The sequence below is a fragment of the Octopus bimaculoides genome, chromosome 20 (assembly GCF_046866305.1).
Source record: "Octopus bimaculoides isolate indiv1 chromosome 20, ASM4686630v1, whole genome shotgun sequence".
In the NCBI taxonomy this organism is placed as follows: Eukaryota; Metazoa; Mollusca; class Cephalopoda; order Octopoda; family Octopodidae; genus Octopus; species Octopus bimaculoides.
In genome coordinates, this window is record NC_142947.1 from 46,217,836 (window position 1) to 46,237,835 (window position 20,000).

Here is a 20,000-nt window from a genome sequence, read left to right on the forward strand (position 1 = left end):
TATATATATATATATACACACACATATGTATACTTTAATTAAAAGCAGCAGAAATATCACAAAAGCTGTTACTCAGAGTTTCACGTTCCCGTTCGTCGGACAGGTTTTATTAGATTCTAATAAATCTGTCTAATGAACGGGAACGTGAAACTCTGAGTAACAGCTTTTGTGATATACTTTAAACGGAAGGGCTCTAGTGGCTGCCCGAATGAAGATTGATTATAGACAGTCTATCGATCAAACTTCTCCATCTCTACATTCGAACAAAACGATTGACAGGCAGACAATACGAAATATCACATGACAATAAAGTACCATATCATATCTTTTTTTTATATTTTTTATATTTATACATGTAAAAAAACGAACGCCCTTTTTTTGCGTCTGTGTTTTTTGTTTCTTTCTTTGCGTTGTGTAAATATGAATGACATTCTCTAATCCGGTGGCTATTGTCTGCCCGTCTACGCTTTTGTTGCGTTGATCCTTTTAGTGTTACGATGTTGGACATTACCGGGGTCGAATACCTGTCTTATTATGTCGAATACCTGTCCTACACACACACACACACACACTCTCTCTCTCTCTCTCTCTCTCTCTCTCTCTCTCTCTCTCTCTCTCACACACACGCACAAACGCATTCAGACTCATATACATATATACAACTATTTCTCTATATATTGTTTTTTTTTATTGTCTCAGTCGTTACTTGACTGCGGCCATGCTGGAGCACCGCATTAAAGCACTTTTTAGTCGAAGAACTCGACCCCAGGACTTATTCTTTGTAAGCCTAGTACTTATTCTATCACTCTGCTTTACCGAACCACTAAGTTACGGGGACATAAACACTAGTATCGGTTTCCAACTGATGGTGATATATATATATATATATATATATATATATATACGACGGGCTTCTTTCAGTTTCCGTCTACCAAATCCACCCACAAGGCTTTGGTCGGCCCAAAGTGATAGTAGAAGACACTTGCCCAAGGTGCCACGCAGTGGGACTGAACCCGGAACCACGTGGTTGGAAAGCAAGCTTCTTACCACACTGCCACGACCGCGTGTATTGCCTATTTGTTTATGTGTCTGTGTGTGTGTACGTATGTTCTATGTACATATGAGTTTGAACGCTTACATACATATATTCTTTTACTTGTTTCAGTCATTTGACTGCGGCCATGCTGGAGCACCGCCTTTAGTCGAACAATTCGATCCCAAGACTTATTCTTTGTAAACCTAGTGCTTATTCTATCGGTGTATCTTGCCGGTTCGCTAAGTTACGGGGACGTAAACACACCAGCATCGGTTGTCAAGCGATGTTGGGGGGACAAACAGACATGCAAACACACACACACTCACACACACACTCACACTCACACACACACACACACACACACACACACACACACACACACACACACACACACACACACACACATATATATATATATATATATATATATATATATATATACGGCCTTTTTCAAGGTCCATGTCAAAGTATTGATGCATGGGAATGTAAGTTTATACGCTTAATGGAAAAGAGGTCATACCAAACATGACCCCTAAAAGGACAGCGTCGCTCACCTGACCCCCCCCCCCGCCATCCGCACCTCTCCCACCTGAATTACCTACTGCGTGGTTTTGACACATTTCGTCCAAATGTGTTTTCTTGTGTTCTTCAAGGCTGAGCTGGGTTTCCTCCCTCCCACCACCACTCTTCATCTGTCGACTCCTGACAGATGGTCGTCACATCGCCCCCACCCCGGCACCGTCGTCGCCGAGGACGCCGCCGATGCCGTCGTCACCATCTTCGCTTCTATGTACTGCCATCTTACTGTTCATTTACTACTAGATAACCTCAACCATATTACTGTACTACTACACAAACACACACACACACACTTACACACACACACACACACACATACTTACACACATAGACATACACACGTGGATGAACGCGCGCTTTTTTCCCCCTAATTATAGTTGTATGCATAAAAACCTCCTTATCTCTTTCATACACTCTCTCTCTTGACACACACACACACACACACACAAACACATGTTTGTGTTATGCATGTATATATGGTTATGACTATAATTCGGTCCCTCCACGCTGATTCCCTTCCCTCGCAATTCCCTCGAAAATTGCAAATTTTTAAACGGAAATTTTAGCAGAGATAAACTTTCGGAAGGGATTTTCCTAACAATTTATGAACATAAACGCAGAAGTGACTGAGTGGTAAGAAGCTTAAATATTTAATCGATACAGCTTCTTCACCCCTTTTATGTTTTTCTGTCCTTGTTCGTCTCCTCTTTGTAATGCCTTTATGGCAAATATTTATGAAATAAAGAAGCTTGCTTCCCAATCACATGGTTCTGTGTTCAGTCCCACTGCATGGCACCTTGGGTAAGGGTCTTCTACTGTAGCCCCGGGCCGACTAAAGCCTTATGAGAATATGTGGTAGATGGAGAATGAAAGAAGGCCGTTGAATACATACACACACATATACATACATACTTATATAAATGTATATGCGTGTGTATATATATATATATATGTATGTATTTATGTGTGTGTGTTTGTCTCCCCCACCATCGCTTGACAACCGATAGAATAAGTTCTGGGGTCGATTTGTTCGACCAAAAGCAGTGCTGCAGCATGGCCGCAGTCAAATGACTGAAACACGTAAAAGACCAGAAGAATAAAAGAATTTTAGCGCAAACTACGCCCTTTTAAAAGGAATCCCTGCAAAAGTGTTGCAAAAGAATATATTTCAAACCAGGAATTCTTTTATTCTTTGACTCTTTTACTTGTTTCAGTCATTTGACTGCGGCCATGCTGGGGCACCGCCTTTAGTCGAACGAAACGACCCCGGGACTTATTCTTTGTGAGCCTAGTACTTATTTTATCTGTTTCTTTTGCCGAAGCGCTAAGTTACGGGGACGCAAAACACAAACATCGGTTGTCAAGCGATGGTGAGGGACAAACACAGACACAAACATACAAACACACTCACACACACACAAACGTATAATCCATTAATAGTCATGAATCCCCTAATAAGGGACAATTTCACTGCTATCTCCATCACTTAAAAGCTTCTCCTTCCCTTTTACTGCCTCCCACTTCCACTATACTACTGACGAAGGGCTACACAGCAACAACAACAACAACAGCAACAACAACGACGACGACGATAGCATTCTGAAGATCACCGCTGGCACCACCACCACCACCACCACCACCACCACCACCGCAAACATCACTACCATGACTGCGGTCATCACGACCACCACCATCACCACCATCACCACCACCGACCTTAGACTCTCTGTCCTCCCAGCCACGTCTGTTTACTCCATTCTCACTGAACCCAAATTAAACACTGCCCCCACCCCCACATCTCCGACCCCACCGACCCATTCCACCTCACCCATCCCATCCCTGTTCTCCCCAGAATTCCTTCTTGCGGGACAGTAGCTGTCCTCTGCCGGTCCTGCTGTGATGTCTGCCAGTCTACAACACCCGTGTGCCATTTCGTTTAACCGTTTCTAGAAATTACTGTCGACGACATCGTGGGCCCTACCATCATGGAGCGAGTTCGGTTCCATTGCCTGGCATTTTGGGAAAATGTCTTCTACTACAGTGTAGTGTCGACCAATAATCTTATGAGTGAAGCTGATTGACGGAAACTGTGTAGAAGCACGTCACACACACACGCACACACACATACACACGTCTACACACACACATATCCCATGGTGACCGGTAATAAAGTCACAGGAAAAAAGTCACAATTAATTTAAGGGATGACATTTTTTTACCTGGATCCTCTACCTATACGTATATAATATATATATATATATATATATATATATATATATATATGAAATAGAAATATGTTACAATTTGTTTCCGTCACCTCGGACAAAGTTCCCACTCACACCCAGGCCACACTATGGTCCAAGAATGTATCTTAGTCAATCCGTCCAACGCCAGATGACACCGATCTCCCTGGTCGATGTGGCCTTGTCAATTGATATTCCTTCAGTATTGTGCTCACCACTTCTTTTACATATGTCGTCACATACTATAACGGTGACATCGGCCACGTACGCAGACCCATCCCTCTTATGTCTTAGTTCGAGAAGAATTCCCCAGCAGGTGCGGCGAGAGGGTACGGCCTCAATGAGCCGAATATGGGATTCGAAACGGTTCCGATAGGTTACCAAATCATTTGATCGTTAAGCGGCACAGATACCATTGTATATTGAGGTTCTTACAATGGGACCGAAAACTGGTTGCACGCAGGGTGACCATTAGGTAGCGAGGGTGATTCTGCCGGAAGCTTTAGACCAGTGGGGGCTCAACTGGGGTCCATAAAGCCCTTGAGGGTTCATATTAGATTCTGTTGTTAAAATTTCTGTAATAATTTGGTTAATCAAGTAAAAGAATAAAAGAACAGAGTAAGAAATAGAAACCTTATTCTTTCTAAATCTATCAAAGAGCGATATTCGCTAACATAATGTGGCTGTTCTGGATAGGACGATTATTACTGTTGTTTAGCTCCAAGAAATATCGTTTCCAGCTGGGTATACGACACAATATCTTTGTCCTTATATTTTCGAACAGGGAGTCCAGCACGAAGCAACATCTGTGGACCGGTTTCTGGGTTTTTGCTCTTCATCAGCACAGACTAACTGCTTGGCTAGGTGGCGTTGCTGAATTCCCGTTCGAAAATATATAATTTTCAAAGTGACACACATCACTGATCTAATAAATAGAAACATTATTATTTCTAAGTCTCTCAAAGAAAGATATTCAGTGACAGTTCTTTAAAGTAAGGACTACAGTAAGATTTTTTTCACGAATGGTTATGGCGGTCCGTTTGAGTAGAACAGGAATAAAAGAGGTTCGTAGGCAAGAAATGGTTGAGAACCACTGCTTCACGTTGATTTAAATCGGTGATGAACCTATGAACGCGCAGCGGGGTTTGAAGTTCCACCCGATGGACTTTGACAAGTGAAAAAAAGAAACTGTGAAAGACTCTTCCGCGCTATAAAACAATTTACCTAAAAACAATTATATGGAAAAACTTAACATGAATACATAAAAGTGACGCTCCACTAACAGAATTATTAAAGAAATTAATAGTTCGACGCACCAGTTTAAAACGTTTGCCATTATTCATCTAAATTTACCGCAGCCAGATTCTATAACCACCCGCTCTCTGTGATGTATCGCATGAGCTGAAGTTTGTCGAAAATAGATCGGCTGGGGATCGCCTAAGCCTGTGCGCTCTTAAAAATACAATAGACACAAACGTTAACCTGTTTGTGAGCAACCTTGCCAAAATCTTAAACTCTGCCTTTATCAATGGTAGTCGCCTTGTCGGCGTCCGTTCTCAGCAGGACCACCACTCCTAGACTCATACGACTGAGAATGCTTGCAGTAGCTCACCCTGTTGTAATAGGCAGCTGCCAAGATCGTGGTGAGCAAGTCTGGTGGGTAACCGTAAAGCTTACAGAGAAGACTACCCAAGCCTGGTGATTTGTTCGTCGCATAACTGTTCGTCCCACTGTCATAGCTCTCAGCGGGTTTCTGCAGCGTTCCACTTCATGTAGTGAGAACTGCTACAAACTATCGACGTTGGTTATAATGTTCCCAGGCTTCGCTCTGAGGTGGAAGAGTAATATCTGTTTCGATTCTCTACATTCCGAGTTCAGATCCCTTCAAGGTCAATTTTGAATTTTTTCCTTTCAGGGTTGATAAAAAGTTCCAATCTAAGATGTGGTGTGCGAGGAATGTCACATTGGATGCTTTGCAGTATTTGTTCTGGCTTTTTTTTGTGTGTGTGTGTGTTCTGAGTTCAAATCTCGCCATGGCCTACATGCTCGGTAAACTTAACCGTCGGTCACGACGACGAGTATCCCATTTGATCTGATCAACGTGACTGCTTACTCATGAAATTTGATTCTTTGTTGGCCACTAAGGGCTACACATAGAGGGACAATACAGGACAGACAAGGCGAGGTCGAATGCAGGCAACAAAAAGAAATGATTGAATGAATTAACAATAGGTAAAAATTTTAAAGAAAAATTACAATAATATGAGAATAACAAGATGTAGTGTTAGACGTGGAGACCCCCACAAGCCACGAGTAACACTTCTATCATAAGTGAGACTTGGGGGTTCGCGCTCAAGTTAGGCACATCCGTACGTAACAGGCGTGCCACTTGCATCCATCTAGTCAGAAATATGCGCGGCGACAGCGACTCCAGCCTTAGTTTCCTTTTCAGGTGATAGATGTAAATAGTTGGTTAAACTAAACCAGAGAGAAAGTTGTCTGTCCGCGAACCTTTCACTCGCGTCAACCACACAACCTCTTTCGCCATAGCCACCAAGCAGAGAAAAATTGCCTGCCTTTCCCGGTTAAAGGAAGACGATAGGACAATCTTGATAATGGACTCAGTTTACTCCTGAAATTAACGTGCAAGTGGCTGAGTACTCCACGGACACACGTACCCTTAATGGAGATCTCAGAGAGATTCAGCGTGACACAGAATGTGACAAGGTCGGCCCTTTGAATTACAGGTACGACTCATTTTTACCAGCTGAGTGAACCAGAGCAACGTGAAATAAAGTGTTTTGCTCAAGGATACGAGGCGTCGCTAGGAATCGAACTCATGACCATACGGTCTTGAACCGAATTCCTTTAAACTCTAAACTACGCGCCTACATTCACTATGTAAGCCGTAAGTGTTTTTTTGCCATAGCCCCGGGACCGACTAATGCCTTGGGAGCGAATTTGGTAAATGGAAAGACTGTGTGGAAGTCTGTCACGGCTGTGCGTGTGTGTGTGTATGCGTAAAAGAGAAACTGGATTAAGATCAGACTGTAAATTCAAACGTCACAAACATCAATCCACTATTAACTGGTTTTCTACTAGCACAACCACCAATCCTACTACTACTACTACCACCACCACCACCACGACTACTACTACTACTACTACCACCACCACCGACACCACTACTACTACTACTACTACTACTACTACTACTACTGCTGCTGCTGCCACTACTACTACTACTGTTGCTGCTGCCGCTGCTGCCACTACATTATCATCGATATAAAATCCTCGCCTTTATGGACCCGATTTGACCTCGGTTCGCTTTGGTTGAAGGTTCTGATGCTTCTCTCCCCCAAGAGACCTAAATATGTTTTATCTCTCATCATTTACCATCTCTTTCCCTCTTTCTTTCTGTCTCTTTCTTTCTCTCTCTCCCCTTCTATCTTGCCACAGTACTTTCCTACTCCTACCACACTGTGTCTTTGCGGGTACGGGTGTGTGCGTGTGTTTCTAGCGGTTGTTGTTTTCGCTAACGAAGATCAAAGACTTAAAATATCAGATGCGAGAAAAGGATCTGAGACTTGCTTTAAAATGACTGACCTCTTTTAGGGTTCCCCCGTCTCTCTCTCTCTCTCTCTCTCCATCTCTCTCTCTCTCTCTCTCTCTCTCTCTCTCTCTCTCTCTATCTCTATCTTTATATATATATATATATAAATACTGTATATATATTTATATATATTTATATATAATGTGTGTGTGTGTGTGTGAATATGTGCATGTATATAGTATGTATATATGTGTATGTTTAAATATTAATTTACTTGTATACGAGTGTGTCTATATATGCATACATATCCATGCCCTGTTCTATCTATGTTAATAACAGATACACGTCCCTGGGTTCTTTCGTTTGTTTTATCAATCAAAGTCAAGACCAGGCTGGAGCACCATACGTTACTGAGTACGAGCCATTTGAGTTATTTTCCTTGCTTAATTTTATTTATATATTCTGCAGATTTCTACTGGATAACATTCTTCGTTAACTTCCGTCCTTTGTAAACAAACAGCAGAAAAAAGCTTTAGCGATCCAATTAAAGAGGGAAATTTCAATTAGCGATTCAGCAAAAGTAGCAAATAGAATTAGTACCAGACTTCTAAATAAGTACTAGGATCGATTTGCTCGACTAATCCTGCAAGGCGGTGCTCTAGCATGGCCACAATCTAACGACCGAAATACGTTAGAGTAGAATTATAAATTTCGTACTTGGAACATAAATTTGTGAAATTTTGACTGGTTTGTTTTAATTCAGATAACTCTGTTTTTTTTAATGTTTTGCTCCAACTTAAGGCGGTGCTCCAGCATGGCCGCAGTAAAATGACTGAAACACAAGAATACAAGGTGCAGGAAAGAAAAAAAAAACTCTTCCCTTTCATCGTCCTTGACAAAAGTTTCAAGAGAAAACATGCAGTGTACACCAGTCCATAACATGTTGATAACAGATTAAAAAACGGCAAAGAATCAGCTACCAGGAGATAACCACGTTAATAGCAGCATAAAACATGGGAGATTCTTCTGCCGCAACTCGTATCGTGAAAGCCGTGACCAGTCGCGATCGGATTGGTATCCAAGAATTAAAAACTCACAGTGGGGGTTGTTAATCTCCCTTTAAACCCCTTGTCTTCATACAAACCTGAAGACTGCGAAATTAAGCCAACTGATGCCAGTGTCAAATGATGTGTAACAAAAGCCATGCATGGAATCAAAATACAACGGCAGCAGTGATGGTGGTGGTGGGAAGAAAGGGAATGGGCATGCTGTTTTAGTGACACCAGAGTGGAGGTGTCAAAATGAGAGGTCATAAGGTCAAGCAAGCTAGAAGCTTCCTCAGTCATGTCCAGCTGCTAAAAACACCGCGAGAAGAAACCAGACTCCAAAATTCTGGTGAATGGAAACTCTTGAGAAGGAACATCCTCCTATCACATGAGAATTCCTCCTCCTGCATCATCTGCCAAAGGATGCGCAGAAGCATTACGGATTCTGTAGAAGACACTCAAGCGAGTCGGAAAGAGGAGAGACTGCTCCACCTACCGGTGAATGTGGAGAAACAAACCACGATGTTATGTAGCACTGCCTTATCTGCTCTTTGCTATCAAACCTTTTGGTCAGGTGGGGGCTACAAGACTGACCTAACCACCTGCCATTGTAGAGGAAGTGACCAGACAGGAGCACTACCTTGTCTGCCTTCTACTACTCTCAGCTCCTGCACCTCAGAAGACATTGCAGATCTCAATAAAAATGCATAGAAATGGGGAAATTGTTATCTAAGCAATTCGATTCTTTCCCCACAGCGTTGGGACGATCCCAGGCTCGTGAGTGAAATTCGGCTGACGGAAACTGTACCGAAGCCTCATTTCATGCACAAGCATTGTGTTCTCAAATATGTTGCTATTATTTGTAGGACAATGTTCACATGTCCGTACAGACGTGTGTGTGTGATATCTATCGCGTGATATCCTAGCATAGAGATAAAACACACAAACCTACACACTCACACACACACACATGTATGTGTGTATATATATGTATGTAGGTGTATATGTATGTACAAGGAGATTCCTTCAGTTTCCATCTACAGAATCCACCCACAAGGCTTTGGTCCGCCTGGGACTGTCCATACTGGAAAATACTTGCCCAGGGTGCTACGCATGCGCAGTCTAAATAACCTGTCAATAAATAATGTTATTTGAACTTATACATTACTTTCCGTGCAACCCTCGTACATATAGAGACACACACGCAGGCATACATACATACATACATACATACATACATACATAGTTACACGTAAATACATACAAATGTACATACATGCAAACATATATACATACATACAGATATACCTACCTACCGACCAACCAAGCAACCAGCATGCATACATACACACATGCCTACATACACACACACATATATATATATGCACACACAACCAAGCATGCTTAAGATATGGACATTTTAAAATTCCTGTAATCACTGGACTGTGTACCAATTACGGTATAGGTGGCGCTGGTGTGGATACGTTTACAGAGGTGAGGGTGGGTGGGTACTGAAATCATGTAATTAGTCAGTGTCAACATTACTGTCCCCACCTCTCACAATCACTTTGTCCCTACAAACCACCCGAAATAAATATTTAAAACTATTTTCTCTCATGTTGTTGTGTTCAGGGGTCATAGCACAGCCCAATTTAAATTCATGGCTAGATGGCCGGTTCTTCGTCACTTACAACGGCGAGCACTTAGTTGTTTGACTAACTAAATTACTTACTCATTGAATAAGCATATGAATGGCTGCGTATACCACGGACTCACATGTAATTTTAACGTAGTTTTCTGAAGCAGAATCAACGTGACGCAGTGTGCAACCTTTGAATTATAGTAATAATCTATCGGACGGGATTCCGTACTGTTTCTATCTGTCTGATTTTACTCACTGGGTGTTGGTCGACTTCAGGTGGTAGAAAATTATATTTACCCCAAATGCTCTGCAATGAGATCGAAACTGAAAGCTCGCGTTATAAAACGAACGCTATAACCACTGGGCCATCCTGCGCCTCTATAACCCTTTATCTTTTCTTGTTTTAATCATTAGACTGTGGCCATGCTGGGGCACCGCCTCGAAGATACTTACAGTTTTTCTTTTTTTCTTTTTTGTTTTTAAGCCCGGTACTTATTCCATTGGCTACTTTTGTCGATCTGCTAAGTTACGGGGATGCAAACACTGCAGCAGTAGTTGTCGAGCGGTGGCTGGAGGACAAACATACACACAGACACACACACACACACACACACACACACACACACACAGACACACACACACACACACACACACGCACACACACATATCTATATATACGACGGGCTTCTTTCAGTTTGCGTCCACAGAATCTACTCACAAGGCTTTGGTCGGCCCGAGACTATAGTGGAAGACACTTGCCCAAGGTGTATATTGTATATTTTTTGCAATGGCTTCAATATGAAAATGGGGCTGACCTCCACACGGTCATTGTTATTTAAGTAAATCGGGGTAAATATGTAACAGCTATATATTGTGTAACTTACATATTTCGTATAACGCTGAAATGTTTCGTGTTAAGATAGAAACATATGAAGGATAAATATCGTTAGGAATATCTCCCATAGCACACGAGTTTGCTACGTTGAAGAAATATCCTGTTGCTGTCAGTAAAATATCTAGTTTGATGGGTGGATATATTGTGTGGAGGTGACAGAACTACGGATAGCATGCGATAAAAAACTTACTGCCTTTTATCTGACTATTAAACTCTGGTTAGCTTGTTGTTTTATTGTCTACACTGCCACTCTGGTATTTCACACTTTTATTCCACGCCGCCACAAAACGCGCGCGACACACACACACACACACACACACACACACACACACACACACACACACATCATGTTTAACAAGCGCCTACATAAATGTAAAACACACAGACAGATCCTATATAGACTACACGAGCACACACTGTATGTATATCTATGTATGTAACAGATATACATACAGCAATATAAATATTTTGATTGGCCCATGCGTTTTATTTTCGTGAGGTGAAGAAAACCTATTTCTTGTTCGGTTCGGTTCGGTTCGGTTACATTGTAGCAAAAATAACCAAAATTCATATTTATTTCGTAGTGAATGAAAGAAGAAAACATCCATTGCAAAAAAGCAACGAAAAGTTTGGAAGAGAAAAAAAATATATATAAATAATAAATGAGTGGAAATCGAACCGGTGAGTGTGTTAGATATTAAGGGCATTCTCCCACCACTGCTCGACAACCGTTGCTGGTTTCCTTACGTTTCCGTTGTCTCGCAGTTCGGCAAAGGAAAGGAAGAATAAGTAACAGGCTTAAACCAAAATAAGCACACTCCAACGATATTATTTGAATATTATCAAGACACCGTGCAGGGTGTGTTTGTACTTAATATTCCTGTCGTGTGTGCAGACAATGCAGCAAAGCTAAATAAAGATATCCACTCTTGGTAATTCAGACATCTACATTTTATAAAGGTACTTTTTATAGTATATCCGAAGTGCAGTTTCCAAGTTAGGTGAACAGAATATAGATAAAAAACAAAGATATACAAGTGTTTACTTATCTATCTATCTATCTATCTATCTATCTATCTATCTATCTATCTATCTATCTATCTATAATGTATGTATGCATTCGTATACACACACAAATGCACGCAATCTCTAACGCCCGATGTTCTCCGTTCGCTCATGTATGATATATAAATATTATGCATACATTTATTACGTACACCCATGCAGAGACGCACGCACACATACTCACAGACGCACACACACATATGTGACTATGTATGCGTATGAATACATATATACACGTACACGCACACATTGTATATACACACATACATACAATAAGTATGCATCTCCTCAGATCGTACCCAGATATTTCCCAGGGTCAGCCAAAAGTCAACGGGTACGCAGACCCAATAAACTATTGTATTCATTCAGAATGATACACACACACGCACAGACACATACACACATACAAACACACACACATTTTAAATATTATTATTCAGTCGATTTCCTCCGGATATTATACTCACCTCTTTACAATGAATTCATGTGAACTATATATTATTATATACATGTCTGGGGTACCTGATCATTATTGCGCTGAAGTGTTTATAAAGCGAGAAGATAAGCAACACAGGAATCAGTGTGTGTGTGTGTGTGTGTGTGTGTGTGTGTGTGTGCACATGAACGCGCGCGCGCGCGCAGGTATACATGCAAACATCCTATTTTAGCTTTCTCTTACTTGTGTTAGTCATTAGACTGCGGCCATGCTGGGGCACCACCCTGAAGTGCTTAATCAAACAAAGCCACCCCGATAATTATTCTTTGTTCGTTAAAGTTAGGTCTCTTATTCAATCGAACTGATAAGTTACGGGAACGTAAACAAAGCAGTACCGGTTGTCAAGCAGTAGTGGTGGTGCTGGTGGGACAAACACGAGCACTAACACACACACACACACACACACACACACACACAACCATAATGGACTTCTGCACAGATTTCTGTCTACCAAATTCAGTCCCGAAGTACTGGTTAGGTCGGAAAGTAGAAGAGAACCCTGAACCAGGTGGTTGCTGAGTGGATTCCTTAACTAGACAGCAATGTCTGTTCTCTTGGGTTTCTATTGCTCTATAAACAACCTTTATCAACAAGATATCTCTCAATCTAGAACAAACAAACCGTCAGAAGATATTTTTCTCTTTTAACCCCAATTTATCGGAAGGTAGGTGACTGGTGCACCGAATGTCTTCGAGTAGTCAAGGCACGAAGCAGTCGGTTAAGCGGCACTTTCTCTGTCTGTCTCTTTGTCCCCACCTCTCTCTCTCTCTCTCTCTCTCTCTCTCTCTCTCTCTCTCTCTCCATCTCTCTCTCTCTCTCTCTCTCTCTCTCTCTCTCTCTCTCTCTCTCTCTCTCTCTCTCTCTGCCAGTATATTTAGGGTAGTGTTTTTTAAACACGGTTGCGATGAACTCCTGGGTTTCGTGAAAGAAATTTTAAGAGTCCGTAAGACTGTGTAAGACTATATGGCTGTGTGACTAAGAAGCTTGCTTCGCAACCTCATGGTTCCGGGTTCAGTATCACTGCGTGGCACCTTGGGCACGTGTCTTCTACTATAGCCTCTGGCCGACCAAAACCTTGAGAGGATTTAGTAGACGGAAATTGAAAGAAGCTCGTCATATATATATATATATATATATATATATATATATATAATATAAAGAGTACTCTTGTCTGTGGAGTACTCAGCCACTAGCATGTTAATTTCACGTGTAGGCCGTTCCGTTGATCGGATTTACTGGAACACTCGTCATCGTAACCGACAGAGTGCCAGCGAGAGAGAGGGAGAGAGAGAGAGGATAGTGGAGTCCTATGGCACATATAGTTTGGTGGATTGGTTCATTGAGGGTTTAGTGTCTTGGTCAGAGACGAAGAAATGTGGCGCCACTGGCGATACAAGTAACCCAATGCTGTTGGTAAGTAAGTCGACACGTCGTGAGTTTATTCGGCCCTTCATTCGAAACCGTTCAAACGGTTCTTAGTTCTGTTTTCCAAACACACTTGCCAGTTAGTCTATACAGTGGAACAAATAAAGACACAATTCTACACTGTTTATTTAAGGCAGCCATTCCACAGATTCTTTAGAATAATAGAGAAATGTCAGCGAAATTCAAAGGAATTCTTCTTCATATAAAAGCCATTTTCATTGCGACTAGAGAGAACACGAGACCACCGTTTCCTACTTCAGCAGAGATATCAACTTACGACCGTCTTTGTTGAAGCAATATTTTAATCCTGGTGTTATTGTTGTTGGGTTGTGGGTGGTGATAACGGTGGTGATGGTGGTGGTGGTGGTGTTGCAGAAAGTTTATCATTCATGACTTCGCTTTCACCAGTTAATCCGCAAAAAATGATGACTTAGGTTATATAAGAATGTAAATATACATACATACATTCGCGCGCACGCACACACATACACACACGTAGACACACATATATGTCATTAGGTAAATACATATGTATATATATGCAATATTCACACACATATATATATATATATATATATATATATATATATATATATATATATATATATATATGTGAATATATGTGTGTGTGTGTGTGTGTGTGTGTGTGTGTGTGTGTGTATATATATATATATATATAAATAAATAAATAAATAAATAGATAAAGGTGGCGAGCTGCTAGCAGAGTGGTTAGCACGCCGAGCGAAATGTTTATTGGTATTTCGTCAGTCTTTATGTTCTGAGTTCAAATTCCGCCGAGGTCGACTTTACCTTTCATCCTTTCGGGGTCGATTAAATAAGTTGCGCACTGGGATCGAAGTAATCGACTTAATCCCTTTGTCTGTCCCTGTTTGTCCCCCGTCCCTCTGGACAATAAATATCTATCCTTAGACATCAAAATGACCAGAAAAGCAACATCAGAAAAACTTTTTAGTTTGGGTTTTTGTTCTAGCAGAGGTCCGGCTTTGCCTTTCGTCTTATCAGTTAAACAAACTCTGAATCACGTTATACGACAGTATTCCACTCCACAGACGGCGGCGGCGAGCTGGCAGAATGGTTAGCACGCCGCGCGAAATGCTTTTCGGTATTTCGTCTGTCTTTACGTATCGAGTTCAAATTCCGCCGACGTCGACTTTGCCTTTCATCCTTTTGGTTGATAAGTTAAGTACCAGTTGCGCACTGGGGCGATCTAATCGACTGCATTCCTCCCCAAAAATTTCGGGCCTTGTGCCTAGATTAGAAAAGAATATTGTGGTTATTGTCAACTATTTGTATTGCTTTCGATAATAATAACAATATTAATATCTATATAAATATTCGCTTCTGAATATTTTTACTGCTGTATTTATAAAATATATATTTATATGTATATGCGAGGGCGTGTACGTGTGTGTATATGTGTGTGAGTGCGTGCGTGCGTGCGTGTGTGTGTTTGTATTTATATGTTCGTCTATATGTACAAAGGGAATTTGAAAACAGTAAGTTATATTCAGTTTTAAGGACACAGACAAACGCATGCAGACATACACACACGCCTGTACACACATCTTTGTGTGCATAAAATAGCCATTGGGTTCAATGTGATCGAATAAACTCTTAAAGGCGATGCTCCAGCATGGCCGTTGTCTAATGACTAAAACGTAGGGAAAAAATTAGTAACAGTGTATCACGTGGTCACACCCATAAGAAATCCGAGAGAGAGTTGCGTTACTGGAGCAGAAACGTCGGCCGTTGACTGTTTTTTTAACCTTTCAAAGAGTATAACATAGCGATATATTTTTGTTTTAAATTTTGATCACGTTTGCTTCGTTGAAGACAGATTGGTAACAGTTCCATAAAGACAATCTTTGTGGAAGAATTGCATTCTTGAAAATCTTTTATACAACTCCCAACTCTTCAAAATCATAAACCCTTAGGTTTCTGTGTCACCTAATTTCCTCGTTTATTGTAGACTAAACAAGGAGCATTTTTCGGATCAGATCAGAAGACTGAAGTAGCCACCTGGAGGTCTGTCCCACAGTTTATCTTATCTGAGCTGCGGTGCCTTGTTAGAAAATCCCGGAGCTATAAAGATCAATCGATATCATTGATCATATAGTGATAGATTGCTATCTCCAAATATCAGGCCAAATTATTTGCGCCGCATTTTAGCGCTTTATTAATTCTCGATTAATTTTCTTATTAATTAGCTTTTAGTCAATCTGTGGTGAGGACCCTTGTTTTCACACACACACACACACACACACACACACGCACGCATACGCACAGTTACATCCCTTCTCTCTCACTATTTTAATTTTTACTTTCATTTTCTCCCTCTCCCTCCCTCTCTATCATTCTCTCTTTATCCCCCTTTCCCTTTCTCTCTCTTATGCGTACGCACACATATACACAAAAATTCATACATATATGTTTCAATTTTACAAACGAAATACACATACGTATATATGAACATTGTTGTATCTCGGGACGGTTATTATGCCAGTAATAAACACACACTGGTTCTATTTTACTTCCTTTTTTTAAATTTGTCAATTGGTTAACTATTTAACCAATTAACTAATCGAGTGTTTGATTAACTCGTCGGCTAGATTTGTTCAAGCCCTTTCGTCGCCATTCGCAACCTCATGAATGACATGGCCCCTTCTTTTCTCCAGCTCTTCTTCAGGTCTCTGAAGCCAGCTTGGAGCAACAAGAGTATATATACATACCACACATAAATTAGAAAATTACTATTTGTAAACCTCTCGTTCTATATATTTCGAACAGGAATTTAGCAGCGCCACCTCGAGCCGAACAATTATTCTGTGCCGATGAAGAAATAACCCGGAAATCGCGATACACAGACATTGTTTTGAGCTGAGTGGGGCTGCTAGATTCCCTTGTTCGAAAATATAAGGACACAGATATTTTCGAACGATGTCTCCTGGGGCTAAATTACAGCAACATTCGTCCTAAACCAGGACTGTCATATTATGTTGGCAAACAATCTTTACTCCATACCACACATACATCCGAATTTTTCAAATGAAATATAATTACGGAACCCGACCAGTTAAACCATCGGCGGATTGCCGACATTAACTTAGCTGGCTGAAACTTCGAAGTCACTGTCAATAATATTCTAGTTTAAGAATATTAAATTTGTACTCTACAAAAGTACAGAGTCACCCATCAGATTAATGCAAAATTGTTTTCATTATAACTGAACATAAAAACCAACATCAACACACTCAGAGTTTGTATGTACGTAAGTATGTAATTGGAATACAAATTTTAGTGTTACAAGTGAGAGGAGACCGGAAGAAGAGACCTTTCAAGTGTTTTATAAAGGCATTTCCAAATTATTAAGTAAAGACACCAACTCCCAGATGGTTAACCTTGGTTCGCTGAGAAGAAGTCAGCTGAAGGAAAAGGGCGACCCGCCTACGGATGAGTTTATTGTTAAGGAGGGTTAAACCTTGTTTAACATTGCGGAAATAGACGAAGCTGCAAAAAAAACAAAACAAAAAAAAAACGTATGTATATATACATATAAAAAATGCTAAAAATAATAAAAAGGTCACAATTTAATTAATAGGTAGCCTGTATGTAATTAGCAGCGTGAATGGGACATCAATGAATCGTTAAGATGTCTTACAGGCCCAGCTATTATATCAACCTTTTTTTTGTTATTGAGTCGTTGGCTCACGCCTGATTTCACACACAACGCGCAGTCAGACGCGTTTATTTGACTGACACTGTCCTTTCTCCTCGTATTATTAAGGTCGTGAAAAGTGTACAAAAGCATGATTCTGTTTATAATTAGACAAACTTGGTGAAGCGTACACATAATTATATATATTATTCAGGTATATAGTAAGGTCGTGCAAATACCAAACCAAACAGTAGCGAACCGAGATGTGTTGCTGTTTTCTCTGTTTTCTCACTCGTTCTGTTTCTTATCCCATAAACAACATTAGATTTCACAAAGTATGTGCGGACACTTCTTACTCAGCTTTCGGTATGCTAGAAATAGAAGCTAAATTCTAAAAATAAATATCGATACTATTTTAAAATATGAAGGACCCAAGGGAGAATGCAATGGTAGATATATGTAATTTAAAAAAATTATTTTACTTGTTTCAGTCATTTGACTGCGGCCAAGCTGGAGCACCATCTATTTTTAAAAAAAAATAATATTTCTACGCAAATGTAATTTTTTATGCTAGTTACAAAAATCATAAACATTTTTTTTGCAGAAATTGAAAGTAGTTACAAACCTTTAACAATACAGACTCTTTGAAGGAATATTCTTTTCTACTCTAGGAACAGGGTCCGAAATTTTGGGGGAAGGGGCCAGTCGATTAGATCGTCCCCAGTACGCAACTGGTACTTAATTTATCGACTCCGAAAGGATGAAAGGCAAAGTCAACCTCGGCGGAATTTGAACTCAGAACGTAAAGATAGACGAAATACCGCTAAGCATTTCGCCCAGCGTGCTAACGTTTCTGCCAGCTCGGTGCCTTTTTTTATGTGTGTGTGTGTGTTGGGGGGGGGGGGGAATATATATATATATATATATATATATATATATATATATATATATATATATATATATATACATACATACATACATAGACGACAGGCTTCTTTCAGTTTCCGTCTACCAAATCCACTCACAAGGCTTTGGTGGGCCCAAGGCTATAGTAGAAGACACTTACCCAAGGTTCCACGCAGTGGGAATGAACCCGGAACCATGTGGTTGGGAAGCAAACCCATTACCACCCAGCCGTACCTGCGCATTTTTGTAACCAAGAATTCGTAATCTATTACACTTCGAAAATAGGTAAAGGGGTAGCATCGGGGTAGTTTAATGATAAATGAGCTAGAAGGGGTTGAGGGTGGAATGTGGAGCTCGTAAATAAGGCAGGAGTGGTTAATGAGGGTGGGTTGTGGGTGAGGGTGGGTTTCTAGGATGAGAGGCTTCTGAGAAGAAGAGAGCTGGGTATAATGAACAAAACAGAAACGAAGATATTTCAGTAATGGATTAGATTAGGGCAGTAAATCCACCTACATACACACATATGCAAAAAAGTTCGTGGTTTTGGATAAAAGAAAATACAGGAGGATCAGTTCATTATGATTTTATTTAACGTATTCCCCTTTCATACATTTATTGCAGTGGTCCTTCAGTTTCTCTAAGCCCTGTAAAAGAACTAGGAAGGTTGGGCCTTCAACCAAGCCTTTCGCAATACTCTTAAAGTCAGAGACTTTTCAGCTCTCCCTCGTACACACACACACACACACACACACACACACACGTACACACATCAACAAAAGACAAGAAATTGGAAAATTTTTTGATATTATTTATTCACCATTACACATGTTTCGTTTGCTAATAGGAACCACCAAAGTCTACAAGTTGGATAAACGTAAGAAATATATATATATATATATATATATATATATATATATATATATGTGTGTGTGTGTGTGTGTGTGTGTGTGTGTGTGTGTAATATGCTTTTATGGTAATAATACCGTCGGTATTATTACCATTTCAATAGCCATTCTTTTGTGTTTGGCTCATTGGCTTTTGGTGAAGGAGCGAATATGACATTGCTGCCCTCTTTCGAGTCACCCGCCGTGACGTAGGTTCATCTCATATATACGCAGGCTTCCTTCAGTTTCCGCCAACCAAATTCACTAACGAGGCTTTAGACTGTCCAGGGTGCCACGCAGGGGAACTGAAACCGGAACCGTGTCGTTGGGAAGCAAACGTCTAACCACGCAGTCAGCCATGAACTGATTGACAGGACGTTGTTGTTGTTATTGTTATTATTGTTGATGCCATTGGTGTAACTGTGACTTATATTTAAAACTCCCATACAAAGAGGAAAATAAAATAAAATAAAATGAATACACAAAATAATATAAAATAAAAATAAAGTTTCATTTGAAATGGGAAAGCAATTTCCTCCCCAGTGGAATAGTTT

The 20,000-nt window shown here is 40.5% G+C and overlaps 1 protein-coding gene across 1 annotated transcript in view; it reads left to right on the forward strand.

Moving 5' to 3' along the window:
• The window catches only part of LOC106870143 (uncharacterized), a 72,208-nt gene that overhangs the window by 4,197 nt on the left and 48,011 nt on the right, over window positions 1–20,000 (forward strand). The gene's annotated exons all lie outside the window — the stretch shown is intronic.